Below are 10,542 nucleotides of genomic sequence, written 5' to 3' on the forward strand. Positions count from 1 at the left end.
CGAAAATTTCGGATTAAATACTAAAATCAAACTAATACGTTGACGTTTATTACAATAATCAATGGGAAAACACGATGCGAAAACTGTAGATATCGAAAGTGATTTCACTGTGATCTTAAAGTGTCATATACACCAGGCAGATTCTCAGGAAGTATTTCGAAGAAAAATCTTTCGAGCGATCTTTCCTCGCGATTTCCATTTGCAACTTTCCAACGAGAGTCACACAAACACGCACATACATTTATGCTTCTGGTCTAAAATTCGCGATTGAAAGGACGATATAAAACATAATAAATACAATGGCGCGTTAGAGAAGATGAAGTTAATTCAACGAGATTGTGCATCAAGCGAAACTGTTCCCGTCAATCTCACGTGCTAATAAGCACGAACGAAGGTTGACTGAACAATGAGAAGATTATATCTATACGTCTCCAAAGCTTGTACACGTGTCTCTCGCACGTTTTTGATAAAGGCTAATAACACTCTTTTAATAAAGCTATTCGCTTTATTCGCCACTTTATTCATATGCGCATAGTTTTAATACAACGATGCAGCCGCGAAATGTCACGAACCGCGATCGATTATGCTTAGTGAACCGTATTGACCAAATAGCTGCGGATAACATCTCTTTGATCTCACGATTGACTTGTAAAAGACTACGATACCTTTTTTTTTTATTCAGTGTCCTGATTTAAATGTCCTGGATTTGAATATATCAGCACATTCATTTTTTTTTTAAATTCTGCTGTATAAGTTTCAAAGCAATTTCACTAAATTAAGATTATTTCAGCAAAGTAATATTTAATAATGAAAGAAAGTATAAAAATCGCACATTATTAATTAACTAATAAACTGTATTAAAATTATATATAATGTGTAACTTAAAAATTAGGTAAAATATTCCAAATATAAACCGACTTACAATAAGTGCTCAAAATATATTTATTTTGTAAATAAATATTAACAAAATGTTTCCAACTAGCTATCGCAATATCGTTATCGTGGCGGAATAATTTTTTTTGATATACGCAATTTCATTGAATGATCGCAAATAGCATTTCATAATGAAAGAAAAAATGTATAAAGAAATTCTGTTTATCATATAATTATTTTACGAACTTACACACATAAACTTAAAAATTAATAAAATATTTCAATTATCTAATAAATAGCTGAAATATTTAAATATTTTGTAAATAAATATAAGATATTAACGGAACATTTCCAACGAGTTACATCGTCATCATGAGGAGTACCTTTTTTTTGACACACGATACGCCATGATCACCTTTTCTTTTCAAGCAAGTGACATCTGTGATCAATCTCTCCCTGACCAATATATTATATTTTCAAATACAGAAGGAAGCCCACAAAGAGTCTGCGCCCAAACGTTTTACAATACGACGACGCGGCACTAAAAAATTGGCAACATGAAGGACGACGTACGTCCGACCTTGATAATGCGGATTTTTTCCAATGAATCATTGCATGGTCAGACAATCTGAAATAAGCGCACCCGCCGTTCATTCGCAAGGATTTCGACCGATTGTCGCGATTCTTCTCTTCAGAGAATAGACTCGATGTTTTCGAAAACAAATTGCGCGCAACTACAGGATTGGTTTTTTCAGCTGAACTTTTTGCACGATTCATCTTTTCTCTTTTTCTCCTCTATGTTCGAGAAAAAGAACGAAAAGATAAGCAGTACAAGATCAGCTAAAAAGAACAGGCCTCTTGATCGCTGACTCAAAGCGTTCGCGGGAAAAACATGCGTACGTGAATGAACGGCACTTTAAAAATATCTTCTCATCATAGAGCTGATCGGATGTGCGACCGATACATGCGTCACACAAAACGTCATGGTTCGCACTTGAATAATGCCGTCACAGTCTGAGAATATAATGACGATATGATGAATCGTAATTGATTACGAGGAGAAGTGCGGTCGCACGTTCTCCGAATTTGGTCGTGAAAGGATTAATCGTACTTGGATACAGCATCGACGGTAAATAGATTATCGACGGTCGTGCAAGATTAAATCAATTCGATTCGGTTTGCTGAATATGGAAAATGCGGCATTATCTCAATTAAGAAGCATGATAATAGACAATCTCTTTTCTCCTTTGTTATATACACATGTATTAATTATTATGTATAATAATATATATCGAAAGTATACGTTTCATGAAATTTTTTTATGATAATAAGAAAATCAATCTTGTACCGATCAGTCCAAAACTTTCGCGATCGACAAGAGACCTGAACTTTCATGCGCGCGTGACTAACGTGACGTGAGTTTCGATTCTTTATGTGCAAACGGATTCGTATCTTTACCATACATAATATCCCAGTATCAAATATCCAGTAGAATTTCTTTTGCGGAAGACTTGCGGAAGATGATTATTCTTTGCGAGCGATAAGTCATGATTTCCTATTATTATCAGAAATTAAACAAATTTTCTGACTGGTATATTTATAGTCTTATTTTAGGATTTTTATTTTTAAATCGTCTTAAGAGAGTAATGTCTTAAATACAGCTATAATTGACTTATCTTAAAATCATATTTAAGACGGTCTTAAGAACTAATTGACTGATTATCGGTCTTTGAGTTGAAAGGAGTGCAAGAGGCAGAGAAATTTTTATGTAAATTATCGAGTTGCTAAAATATAATATTCTATTCCGGTAGGTCTTTTATTTGTACTAACTATTTGTATTGTTATTGTATACTGTTAGACATGTAACCATGAGCTTCCTTTACATGTAAATGAAGCTCGTGATTATGGATGAAATTAAAAGTAATGATTTAACTGAAAATTGAGTTGCAATAGTTACTTAAATGTAATAAACGTGTATATTAAATTTATAAAATTTTATATACTTTTCATAAAATTTGATAAAAAGTACATTAAAATTCATAAATTTTCGTGAAAAATATATTAAATTTCATGTAATGTCATGAAATTAAATTCAAATTGTATAACTTAAAAGTATATTAAATTTCATAGAAATTTTTAATAGTATAGTAGTATAAATAAAATACATTATCGGCCTAATTAAAAAGAATAGATGTCAGTATGAAATTGTTATGTGTAACTAATTTGATATCGACATTGTTGAACTATCTATTCGCAGCAATTGACATGCGATCGGTGTAACTTACGTTCACGCAAGGTGATTACTTATAAGCGACACTATTACTCACGGTCCTATCTGTTTCTACGTTCATTAATAGTTTGAAGACAAGGTGTAAACATGATACTCATATTGTATATTAAAGCGCATTAGATACGGATAAAATAATATGCAACTATGAATTCTCGCTTTGTACTTATTGCGTTCAAAAGCGGCATTGATATATTTACGAATTACTTTCTATTAATGGACCGTGACTTCTCAGTGAAAGCTGAGAAAGTTCTTATTTCAATTTTGTCCTTATCATACACAGCCGTCTATCAGATAATTATTATATAATATATATGAGAATTAAGATACCTAAATTAGAAAATATGATATACGTGACACTAAATGATGACGTAATACGAATGATATTTTGTTTACTATCCCACGCAAGCAATATTTTTCACTGTCATCATAAGCGATACTTCGCGTTTATTGTTCGAGATTAAGGAATTTGTCCTGGAGGTTAAGGAATTCGTCCTGAAGAACGAAGATCCAAAAAGAGATCAAAATAAAAATTCTTGGCATCCCGAGTCTGGTGCCTCAAGTTTTTTTATGCGGACGAAGTCATTCAGTAAAGAAGTATATATCGGTTTTCCCGTTTCCATTTCCATCCCGGACAGACGCGATTGTATCTCTCGCGTAGACAAGTAAAGATCGTTATGTCCGTCTGGACCACCGTCAAAATAACATAAAGTGCCTAGAACTATTTAAGAGCGAGATCCCTGATTTTTACAAGCGCAGTACGCGCAAGCAATAAATTATCTTATGCACGTTTATAGCTTGAATGATTGGTCGAAAATAAATATCCAAATGCATCTCAGAAAGATCTTTTCCTGATAGCGAATAATGTGTACAAGTTTATTGTTTAATTTTATTTCGGTCTCTTTTATTTCTTTCCTATTTTAAAAACAACATCTATATATACATGTATAATCGTGTATGTTAAATTATATGTTCGAAAGAAATACATGTTACAAATTTACAATTATTATAAAAAAAACAAAGTAAAGGTGCCCCTATATAATTTGCAAATCACAAAACGTAGTTCGCGAACGCAGACGCAGGATGAAAATTTGCATTTTGTTTTTTTCATTACGTGCGGCTGGTTTTCATATCTGCGTCAGCACCTACGAACTACGTATTGCGATTTGCAAATTATGTAGAGAAGCAGGATCCTCTTAGGATCTTGCTTCTCTATATTCCAAGAGGATCTGCAAATAGTTGATGATGTCAAGTTTTATTGATAACAATAGACCAACGATACAAATACTGTTCATCAAGGTATGGGATCATCGGTACGTGTCGTATTGCGTCGCAATAAAATTAATCGACTCTAATCGGTTTCGCAGTGCGGGATTTTTCGTAATTGTATCCAATAATCGGACAGGTGACATCTTTTAGATAGATAAATAGAGAGAGAGAGAGGGGGGGAGGGGGGAGGGGGGAAGGAGAGACCAGGCAGGACCACTGTAAAAAAAAGGAAGGGTGTGTGAAATGTGTGAATAGCCCAGGACGATGCCTTTGGCCGACAGTCGTAAGAGCGATCGGCGACATTGCACACGCGGCATTCCCTTCCTCCGGTGCGGCGTGGCACGCGGGCGCAACGTGGTGGTAACACCGTGGTGAGGTGCACGAGGTGCGCGAATATCGCATGCGGTGTATCGGGGCGTCGAGTCGCGCACCATCGCAAAAGTCGCGTCGCGTCACATCGCGTCGCGATACCACAGAGTGGGACGGGGACACTGGCGCAGGGCCAGTAGAGGATCCATCGATATAAAGATCACCGGTCACGCGGCGCAGGAGGCTACTCGCTCGTGCATCGTCGGCCAAGTGCAGTGGTTGCATCTCGCGGACACGTACGGCCCATAACGTACGGTGCGTGTTATGGGAGAAGGGGCACGCTGAGGCGAGAGCCCCATCCATTCTGTTGAGATTCCTTCTTCCGTGCGTTCGCAGATGAACTTGTCGGAGTGCGACACATGTGCCTGAAGCAGCCGTCCGCCTGTTTTGGAGCGCATCGAGAAAGATCGATATATCATCGAAGACGCCGATGCCATACGGCATTATAAACGATCGTGAGTGCATTTGCATAATTATCGTGAGGAAAGAAGCCTTTCGTTGCACGGCAGGAATGTTTAGTTAACGCACCACGTGCTGTGTAGAAGTCCGTTGTCGTGGTAATTACTTAGTCAATTCTTGCGTAGTCCACACGTGGTAGATGAAAAATTACTGCGCTATGATCTCAAGGATATGTCTCCTCAAATAAAATAATTTTACTTTAAAATATGTATAGTTTTTGCTGTTTAAAAAATAAAATTATATAAATTTTAATATATAATAAAAATAAAATGTCTCAATGTTTTCAAAAATTAGTACGCATGATTGGATCATTCGTGTCCTGCGCATTTCTTTCCTTTAAAATAGTACGAACATTTGTCTAAAATAATGGTCTCTGTCCTTCCCTTTTTTGAAATATACAACTTTATAAATATGTTTTAAAGTATACGTAATCACTTAATAATTTTTGTATAAACTTGTAGAAGGAAAGAAAGTTTTGCTAAAATTTCGAAAAATTTTGTTAGATTATATGTGAGCTAAATACAGATTAAAAAATAATTTTGTTTGGACCAATATTTTCAAAATAATTTATGTAGAACGCTTTTTTAAATTTTGATGACAAAATTGAAGCGTTCACTACATAATTATTTTAAATCATTTAATAATTTTTGAATACTTGTTACATTGAAAGACAGTTTTGCTGAAGTATCTAAAAATTTTATTAGATTATCTGTGAACTAGATACAGATTAGAAAATAATTTTCTAATCTGCATCTATATCTGTATCTGTAACAAAGATTATGTAGAATGCTTAAACTTCGATGATAAAGTTTAAGCGCCCCTACATAATTATTTCCAATTAAAATTATTTTCGGATCAGTACCTAGCTCATAAGTAATCTATCTAAATTAAATACTTCAGCAAAACTGTTTTTTTTTTCCACATAAAAATGATGAAAATTAACCCAGGACACGAACGACTCATCGTGTAAAAGAAAATCATCATGTATACTAAGAAAGGTGCCTAAAAACTTGCTCAATTGTAAAAATCAGAATTGAATGAAAAAAACAGCAATTATGTACAACTATGTCAGCATGTACAGTTGTAGCTAACGATAATTTAGTAAATCTCATAGATAGAAATTTTCTAGATCACAGACTTTTGCTCTGATTATGCGATATTCTAGATCATAGACTTTTACTCTGATTACGCGATATATTTCTCAATCATTCATAGTTGACCTATGTATCAACATCCATTCGTCTTGATACGTATATCCGTGCTATTTATCTGTGACCGACGTAAAGGTTTAAGAGGTCTTCCGAGAAACATTAATTATAACGCGTACGGTCATCATACGCCAGGATGTCGCTCATTATTGTATATCCATCGTTGTTCGTAATAATAGGGAGGACAGTTAATTCTCTAAAATTCGTTGGAAACGTTGCTTCTATTAAACACACTCTTTAATAAAAAAAAAAAAATATATATGTACAGGTCTAGACGATAGCATCGTTTCCTCGAAAACAGTGATAGATAATTTTAGCGGCTTCAACGTTTCTCGTAGGTCTTATTGAACTGAAATAAGATCTGTTCTTTATTCCTGCACTACCTGAACTGTTGTACATGATGCAACAAATTGAAATGAAACAAATATACATTTGTTTCGCTTCAATTTATTGTACTGTGTGCATCAGTTCAGACACTGCAGAAATAAAGAACAGACTTATAGTTCTGAAGCATTCTTGTAGTATCTGTCACCGTTTCCGAGATAATAGCCCTTGTCTAGACCTGTGCGTAACTTCCTTTTGTCAAAGAATATACCTTAAATACAATTCGACACGAGAAATTTATGTGACTGATATAAATAGAATGTCTTATACAATAAATACAAATAGAATGTCTAAATGTTCATCCAAATTTACATTATGCAGAATTCGGAAAACATACAGTTTTTCTTTACGAAAACTTTCGAAAATTTTATTTCCTACAGGATCGTCGACAGTCTTACTTTCTGTACTCGTTGAATCAGAATTATATCGTTAAATGAGCCTGAAATAAAGGTATGAGGTAGAAGGTACTGTTAATAGTTCCCGCGGTATTCGCTCGGGGCTCTCGGAATATCCGGTCAATCGTGCTTTTGCGAAAGTTGGAACTTCCGGCAACACGGCGATGGATGCGTTTATAACGTGCTTAATTGGTTTTGTCTCGTTTTGTCAATTATAACCTACGATCGAGCGACTTGTCGGCCGATTACTTTCACTTTGATACGAACTTTGATACTGCATGTCCTCGAAAAACGTTCAGAAGGTAAAGCGGCAAAATTAAATTCAGAGCACGTCAGCAATTCACTTTTTTTTTTCTTCGGCTAAAAATACATCGCAAGGAAATAATGCTTTTTTTCGAAATTCGTCGATCAAAGATCAAATGCTGGTCCGCGCTCTCAATATACGGATGTTATGTATCTGCACGACAGAGCTCCCTCGAGACAGGAAAAGGGAAAGAGATAATAAATCGGTACAAATGGCCACTGGCTATCATGACGCGATCGTTTTATGATCCACTGTTAAGAGTAGTCAGAATATCATTGTACATTCACGAGGCTGTTACATAACTCCGTTTCGCGAATACGCAAATCACATCGGAACAAAGACGAAAATAGTCGTGATGCGGAGAATGAAACCTAGAACTATCTTTTTTTTTATCAAGACAAGGCAAACATTAGTTGGAGATCGATTGTGCGCCGTACACAACGATTGAACGGTATTTCTAGCGCCACTAAACCGCGACCGCTTATCAAGTTATGCAAGTCGTGCATGAAGTCGCTCGAGTAAAATAAAATAGTAGCCGTATACAGAGAAAGTCGCTCGTCGTGTGTTCAGCAAGATCAGTAATACTATCTTTACGATTCTTCACTGAAAATACGGTATTGAGGCATGGCACGAGCATATAAGTGTATCGTATTACGTGTGCTGTAACCCAGTATTTGTTACGGAATAATATGAAAGTCATCGATTAGAGCGCTTTTGAAGAAAAGAGGGGGTTGTATCAATATTCACGTGGCAACGTTTTTTTTCACGGGAAATGTACAAATAACATGGCAAACTCGATATCGTATCAGTACTGCGCGAAGTAACGCCTCACGTATATCGCGCGTTAATTTTCAAAGGCGAGAAGATTAACCCTTCGGAGTGTGGTCGATGTGGGTTTATTGGACCTGTATTATTTATATCCCTCCAGGGTTGACGCTTGAGTTGAGAAAAAAATTGTTTATTTGATTAAATTAATTTAGTTTGTCACTATTTTTTCCCATTGAAGAATGTACATATGTATTTAAGTGAAACATTATATTTGACTTAAATACGTACATTCTTTCAACGAAAGAAATAAAACGAATTAAAATTGTCAAATAAACAATTTTTTTCTGAGTGCGGTGGGTCAATTATAAATCTCTTTGTCAAAAATTCAATTTTCTTTATGTTACATCTGCAAATTTGGATTATTCTTAATAAAATATGCTTAGTATTCATTCATGTTGGTTCTTTGAAATTAATTATTGTCTTCTAATTAACCAAAATTATAAAATGGATCTACAGATCCAGCGTCAGTACCAATTCTGTAACTCTAACAATGATATCGATGTTATTACATTGTTATGTTGGTTATGTACATAATAAAAAAGCTAGCCAACAATATAATGATACTGGTACTGTCGGTAAAACTACAGAATAGGGGTCTGTGTCACAGATTTTGGTGAATTTTCAGTTCCGGAGGGTTAAAGGAGTAGATTTGAATAAAAAACTATCTCACACGATACATTTCCCTCTCGCAAATGCATTTCAATTACGGGACCTTCGCGACGGAAGAACGACAACACGGCGAGCAGGGTCATCAATGGAGCCTTGGGCACGACCTTGCGCTGGCCAGTTTCCCCTCTCGCCGGGACTGATCGTCCTTAATTATAAGTGCAACGGTGGCGTCGAACTTGCAGCGGACGCGAGGGATTGACGCAAGCGTGAGAATGCGCACGTACGAAATGCGGTGCAACGGTGGAATGCGGATAAAAATGAAGAACCGCTTCGGGGCAAATTGCGGGACAAGACTACAAGACTCGTCTTGGGATTCACAGCCCGGGCTGTGATTCACTGCACGCTGTAGGATAAACCTGTTCCATTTCAAGTCCAGTGGACATGTGCGCGATTAGAGTCGGGAATGGATTCATTAGTATGAGAGGAACAATCGGCAGGAATCCAACGGGTGACAAAGGCGCAAATTCCGACGGCTGTGTCTCATCGACTGTTTGACAAATGCGATAGAGCCGTAATCGCGCTCGTTTTCCTTTGCACGTTAATCAAACGGCAGCTCGTTAAAAGACGTTACTCACAAGATCACGGCGTTAAGAGCGACTGGCTGAATAATGAACTTTTTATCATCGAAGAGATACGACTGAATTATATTTCCGAGCATAATGAAATGATACAACATGTCTTGCGACATGACATAGCATTTTTCCAATGCGAATTAACCTAAGAATGCTTAAAAACGTATTTGCAACTGTTTTTCATTTAGAATTCTAAATTCTCGATATTTCATTTATATGTAAACGTTGCGAGATTCTCAAAGCTACTAAGCTTTCGAAAGAGTGTGTGGTTAGTAACTTTGCATCTCAAAGTACACTCGAGTGTTGCAAGATTTATGGTTCTTATCTATCGTGAAGGTGAACGGTCGAACGAGTGCGAGTTGAAAATGCGCGGCTAACCCGCTGATGAGATTAGCGAAGATGTATTTATTGTACAAATTATTGCGCTACGAAGGTCTGAGGCCGTTCTCCGAGCTTTACCACGCGGTTTGACCTGTTTCTTTGAATTTTTCGCTGATCGAGTTCGGTTGCTCCAAAGCGTGAAGGACGCTGCAACTCGAAAAGATTCTTTGAAGAATATTACGGTCAAAAATGGAGAATACGTGACGGATTCCTAATAATCTTGAATAACTCTTTCGAGCAAATAATTTTCTCTCATGTTTACTTTTATCAATATAAATTAACTTTCTTGATTTATAATCTTGATTTATAACCTACTTTTTACTTTCTTCTAATTCTAAAAGTTAGAAAACGAATAAATTAGACCAAGATTGAAATTCATTAATTAATTTAATACATTAGTAGAAATTGGCAGACGTCAGTAGTGCAAAGACGAAAAATGGGAATTTTCATGAATTTGTCCCGAGAGTTGATGATTAATATTTTTATCCTGCATAATATAATTCCTTGTTGTGCGAAATAACAAATTTTTTTGATAACATTATGT

General features: G+C 36.0%; 2 protein-coding genes across 2 annotated transcripts in view; one reads left to right on the forward strand and one right to left on the reverse strand.

The window, feature by feature from the left end:
* Nucleotides 1–10,542, reverse strand: part of LOC108750659 (N-alpha-acetyltransferase 15, NatA auxiliary subunit) — a 42,527-nt gene that overhangs the window by 17,465 nt on the left and 14,520 nt on the right. The gene's annotated exons all lie outside the window — the stretch shown is intronic.
* Nucleotides 4,977–10,542, forward strand: part of LOC108750658 — a 16,508-nt gene continuing 10,942 nt past the window's right edge. The window contains exon 1 of the mRNA XM_018490293.1: nucleotides 4,977–5,253. The gene's annotated coding sequence lies outside the window, so the exon portion shown is untranslated. The remainder of the gene's footprint in view (nucleotides 5,254–10,542) is intronic.

Source organism: Trachymyrmex septentrionalis, unplaced genomic scaffold (genome assembly GCF_001594115.1).
Source record: "Trachymyrmex septentrionalis isolate Tsep2-gDNA-1 unplaced genomic scaffold, Tsep1.0 scaffold37, whole genome shotgun sequence".
In the NCBI taxonomy this organism is placed as follows: domain Eukaryota; kingdom Metazoa; phylum Arthropoda; class Insecta; order Hymenoptera; family Formicidae; genus Trachymyrmex; species Trachymyrmex septentrionalis.